At 39.3% G+C, this 5,990-nt stretch overlaps 1 pseudogene across 1 annotated transcript; it reads right to left on the bottom strand.

The window, feature by feature from the left end:
- Nucleotides 1–346: 346 nt before the first annotated feature.
- On the bottom strand, nucleotides 347–1,142 carry LOC309809367 (large ribosomal subunit protein uL4-like; annotated as a pseudogene). Its single transcript has one exon. The product of its transcript is annotated as a large ribosomal subunit protein uL4-like (transcript).
- Nucleotides 1,143–5,990: the final 4,848 nt, after the last annotated feature.

The following is a 5,990-nucleotide window of genomic DNA, read 5'->3' as shown; positions in this document are numbered from 1 at the left end:
ACTACCACTGGCTTCTTGCCTAGAACCCCCTTCTCATCTGATTTGGCTTCTAGTGCTGCCTTGTCTACCTGGACTTTGTGATTCTTGGCCTGTTGAGGAATGATGTTCCAGTGCATGGTTTTTGCATATGGGTTTAGCTTCAACATGATTCTCAGGTTTTTTTTTTTTTTTTTTTTTTTTTGCTGTACGCGGGCCTCTCACTGTTGTGGCCTCTCCCGTTGCGGAGCACAGGCTCCGGACGCACAGGCTCAGCGGCCATGGCTCACGGGCCCAGCCGCTCCGCGGCATATGGGATCCTCCCAGACCGGGGCACGAACCCGTATCCCCTGCATCGGCAGGCGGACTCTCAACCACTGCGCCACCAGGGAGGCCCGATTCTCAGGTTTTTAAGTGGATTCTTCTGTAGGAGTCTGTGATGAATCTTCTTGCGTGGTTCTTGGAAGGATCTTTGGATCTCTGGGCTTTTCAAGATTCTGTTAAGGTCTCTATTGAGCATTTTATGCATGGGAAGGTTGCAGTCATTCTTGAGGGAGGCAACTTCGCACCAAGTGCCATGCACATCACATCCTTTTGTGGAAAGTACTTTCAGTCCAAATGCAGAAACGTCCCACATGCCCACCAGGAGCAAGTTTCAACATGTTCACTTTGCTTATTTTAAGCAGAGTGATTGTAGGAATATTTCTGAAGTCCTTGATAATGCAGGGCCCCCTGTGCTGGATACAATTATAGCTTCTCATTTTGCTTTGCCAGCTCTCATTTGCTGAGAGGCATAGACCTTTTTGGTATCATTCCAGGCCCTAAGCTTCTTAAGAAGCAAGATAACCTCCTTGGTCTTCTGGTAGCCTTCAGCTTGATCTTCAGCCACCAAAGGAAGTTCAGAAACTTCCTCAGTATGATGACCTTTAGACAGGACCAGCACTGGCAAGGCTGAGACAGGGCACAGCAAATGGCACATCACTCCTGTGTTGTGTTCATTCTGTGGGTGCCAGTTGTGCCAGTGTTTTTGGTTGATGCCAACATGCAGCCCACAATACATATTTCCAAAAGCACCCTGGCCATAATCATGGGCTAAATACTACCTCATAAATAAAACTGTAGGTCACTTTGAAACTTTGTGGCATCCCTTCTGTTTTCTTTCTAAGACACACACCCTTATTGGACATCTCACTCTTCAAAGCAAGGAATGGACTTACTGGTTGTGGATTGTGGAGGTACCAGCAGCAAGGTCATGCTAGTCTAAAGAAGAGTGAATTTGTTGGCAATTCCAACCCAGAATTCTTGATGGCTATCTGGGGGACAGGTACCAACACTAGAACAAAAACAAACAAACATTTCTCAAAATTTGGGAACTGGACCAATGACCAGATGAAAAGCAAGCTGGATGTGCACGTGTTCTGGGATGGCTGCCTGAAGCCCAGAGGATTTCTGATGCATTGTCTTTACAGACAGGCATTGCTTGCTATGTGTATTGAGCTGGCATGAAAGTATAGCAGCAACTGGGACACACTGGCTTTTGTCTCTTAATCTGCAAGCCCATGGTTTTCTTCTAGTGGGCAGAATGGTGACAGTGTGATGATGATTTTCAGCTCATATGAAAAAGCTAATTCTTTATGGTAATATAAATCCATTAACCATGAGCTGAGCATAGCTGTGAAGAAAATTTGTCAGGTTAAGCAATTATAGCACCTTGGTAACACAATATTTGACAGAAACCACATTTCTGTTACATTAAGGCATCCAAGTTGATTTTTAAAGCATGACTTTCTCTTATTTTTTAAACTGTATTATTATAACATGTCACTTTTGAGCATCTAGCAATATACCATCCTGCCCTATTGCTCTTGAATTTGATATGAGTGATTGTCTGCCTTAACATGCTCACAGTAACACGTTCTTTGCTCCCCAGCCCCCAGGGAACAATATGTTTTAATTAACATATACATTATACAAATATCTGCTCATCTTGGCTTTCTGCATGAAAGGGATTGAAACTTATTCCACCAAAGAAGCAAAATCAACACACTCAAAGGCTGGGTACAGGTATATTAGCATTTCAGAGGCTCAAGTGTCATAACTGGTTTAACTAAACAAAACCATAATGTACATTTCAGAAAACTGCCAAGAAGGAAGATCAATTCTGTATTTGAATTGAATTCAAATAAATCCAGCACCATGTATCTGCACTCAGCATATCCCTACTAGGGTTTCTACAAATTATTTGCAATCAAAATCTTAAACTTGTTTGAAAAGAGACAAAACTGAAAGGTTTGTCCTTACAGAGTTATGGAAATATTTTGTGTCCTTAAGGGTGGTTAACGGTGACATGCTATTTTTCAATTTCTACCTTGGTATAATTATTAAAATTTTAAACTTTAATTATAAATATATTCATTTTGTTTGGGAGATGGACTAAATGAATAGATGGTATATAATGCCTAGAGTCAGATTGATCAATGGTAGTGAAGAAAGCATACCAAATATTAAGTCGTGTGTACATTTATATGTTTCTGCAAATTGATAGGAAATTGGTCTTTTAAAGGAAATCTAGGAAGCTAAGGAATTGGGATTACTATTTAGTACGTAAAAATAATTTTTCATCTATTCTAAATCTTAGGATGAGGCAAGATGCTGGTGTAGTGTTACGATATTTCAAAGATACAATGCAGATGAAAAGCTGACAAATTTAAGATCTGTTTAAAGAATAAAATCAACAAAACACAGTTTTTCAGGTTAAAAATAAATTTATAGGATTTCTTTTTTCCTTTTACTTCAGGTCTCTGTTTACTTGGCGCTCTAGTTTGTGTGAAACATTGTATCTTATTCTTCAGTTAAAATATAAAATATGATAAGTTTCTTTTAGAAATACTACAATTAGAGGCAATTATTCCACATGATGAAGACCACCAGAGCTGCAGCATTGCACAACTGCAGTTGGAATTGTTCCTATAGAAAACGGCAGCCCCACTGTGCAACTACTTGTGAATGGAGCTTGCCGGTGCTGAGCAATGCCCTGCAGCCTCCATGAGGGCTGTGAATGTTTCTCATCTTTTGTGTCAAGTACATCAAGAGGAGGACTTGAAACTCTTCACTAGTTTTCCACTCTCTGTCTCTCCCCCACTACTGACAGCTCTTTAAATTACCTGAGTATCTTCTCCATTCCCCTGGAGGTGATTAGCCTCATTGGCTTGTCCTGTTATTGTGTCCAAGGGAGATGCAATACAGAGCCCTTAAGAGAAGGGCTTCTTTTTCTGTTAAAGATAAAAGAATGGGAACAATAAACCAGGATTCTTCAGTGACCCTATGTAGAGCACAGCCACACGTTCTTGCTTGACATCACAGACAACTCTGTATGAAGAGATTTTAGTTTGCAACGTGATACCCAGCCATTCTTAACATTGGTTAGTTTAGGAGATTGCAGATCATAGCCTGTCTTGGTTTAAAGATTAATACCCTAAGTACTTGCAGGCCTATTCTAGTGGATTCGTTACAACTTATTGATGAAATCATGTTTCAAAGTACTTACCTCATCTGTAAAATGAGGATAGTTCTTTCTTGGCTAATGTAGTGACTCTACAATGTATTAATATATTAACTCTTGAATGGTCTCAGATCTCCTCTTGTTGGTCTTAAATTTGGTTCCCCCGAGGAAATGCGTACACACCTATGTATATGTGTGTGTGTGTGTATGTATATACACACATGTGTATCTATGTATACACATCTCTATATGTATTCTCAGACAATTTTAGTTATGAACAAACTTTCATAAGTTGTTTCTTGTGGCAATGGCTTTGGATCCTTTCAATTTATGATGTAATATTTAGTGATTGAAGATTTCTGTACATTTTTACCTCTTTTTTTTCAATATCTCTGCCACTTTTTGCTATCTTCTATCTGTGTTCCAATTGCATGTTTTGTGGTTTTGTTATATATAAGTACAATGATGTTAGCTAGGTATTAATCAGATATGTTTGGGTAAAGGGTCTGATAATAGAAAATTTGGGGGAAAGTGCATATTACTCCATTTTAAAGACACCCTCTATAAAAATAATGTCTGTACTGAACATATTTACTAGGGGTGAGTGATTACACACAAAAAGTCCTTTGACTGCTCCCCTTGTGCTTTTAAATATGCAGCAAATCAATAGTGTTTGATAGAAAGATATTTGGGAGATTTGAGAAATAAATTGAAGCTGTATTTTTAGTATCCAAAACAACAACAAAAAAATGAGGCTCAAGTGGTTATTTATCCCTGAAATGAAAAACAAGCCCATGGAAAATAAACATGCATATCTAAAACCCTAATGTATTCATGGCCCTTCAGAAACACAATTCTGATTGGCTGTGTATCAAAATCTCTTTGGGATTACATTCTCCAGATATTAAATTTATAAGGAAAACACTGCAAAATGCAGCACCTGTCAGATATGATGTGAACTACTAGCTTAAGGCAGTTAATATTTCTACGTTAGTTTGCACTCCATTTCTTTCGATGATGTCATTTCTTTAAGAAGCTGGGTTTTCATTGATTGTTCTGACAAAAAATAAATACTGAACAAAAATCAACATGGAATGGGAAGGAGGGTGGCAGCATCCAATCTGATGCCTTGATCTGATAAGTTCCAAGAGCTGGGGACTTCCCTGGTGGTGCCGTGGTTAAGAATCTGCCTGCCAGTGCAAGGGACATGTGTTTGATCCCTGGTCTGGGAAGATCCCACATGCCGTGGAGCAACTAAGCCTGTGCACCACGACTACTGAGCCTGTGCTTTAGAGCCTGTGAGCCACAACTGCTGAGTCCACATGCCACAACTACTGAAGACCACGTGCCTAGAGCCCGTACTCCGCAACAAAGAGAAGCCACTGCAATGAGAAGCCCGCGCACCGCAACAAAGAGTAGCCCCCGCTCGCCACAACTAGAGAAGTGCCTGCGTGCAGCAACAAAGACTCAATGCAGCCAAAAATAAATAACTAAATAAATTTATTAAATAAAAAAAAGTTACAGGAGCACAAATCCATTTAGTGTGTAACTGTGGCTATTTAAAAATGAAACATATTCTTTTTTCTTTTAATTTACATGTATTGTTTATTCAAAAGTTACTAAGTTGTTAAGACATACATTATTAAGTTGTCTGAACCTAACTACTTCATAAACAGAATGATTAGGTGTTGCTTTTGGCCTATCAAACGTCATGGAAATATTACTGAGACACTAAGTGTCTTGTAAACCAACGGAATCTGAGAACCTCTGAATTACAGTTTTGTTGTTTGACACTTGAAAACTTTGGATCTGTTGTTTTTCTTTGAAAATAATCAACAAAGGCCAAGTGATACTCTAGGAAGTTTTTTTTGGGGGGTGGGCGTATGATTTTTAGACTATAGCTAAATATTCCCCAGATCACTAGTCTCTAACTTCCAATGAATTGAAGTGGCGTTTTCTTATTTAGATAGTTTAGTAGCCTGTTCTACTTTCCACAACCCTCACTTCTGGTGTGAGACCGATGAGGCTGCTCCACGGTAGACATAGAAGTTCTTTACTAGGGGAACTCCTAGTGATTTGGTTCTGAGAAGCCCAGCCATAAGGAGGTGTAAATGGAAAACCATTTCACACTGCTCGATGAAGGAATTGTTACATCCAGGTTTGGGATTCATTCTTGGACCAACCTGAGAAAGTGAAAATTATTCTCACCTTGGTCCTCATTCCAAAGGGTATGAAAATTATCTTAACTCTACAGGGCAGCAATACGGAGCCAATTAGCAGCCACCTTTCCTCTACCTCATCAAAAAGTCTTCACTCTTCAGTGTTTAGCTCAAATTCCATTTTCTTCCTGAGCCTTGCCTTAATCCCCCAAATGAAGTTAGTCCAAGGCTTCCTTGGGTACTCATTTATATCCGTGTTCCTTATTGTTTATTTGTGCTTCCCCTAGTTTGTAAATTCATGAAAAATAAAATTATACTTAGGAAATCTTTGTCCAGTTGTCCTAATGAGCTTC

This window comes from Mesoplodon mirus (assembly GCF_964341445.2).
Source record: "Mesoplodon mirus genome assembly, chromosome: 8".
Lineage (NCBI taxonomy): Eukaryota > Metazoa > Chordata > Mammalia > Artiodactyla > Ziphiidae > Mesoplodon > Mesoplodon mirus.
This window is presented reverse-complemented; position numbering and strand designations above follow the sequence as displayed.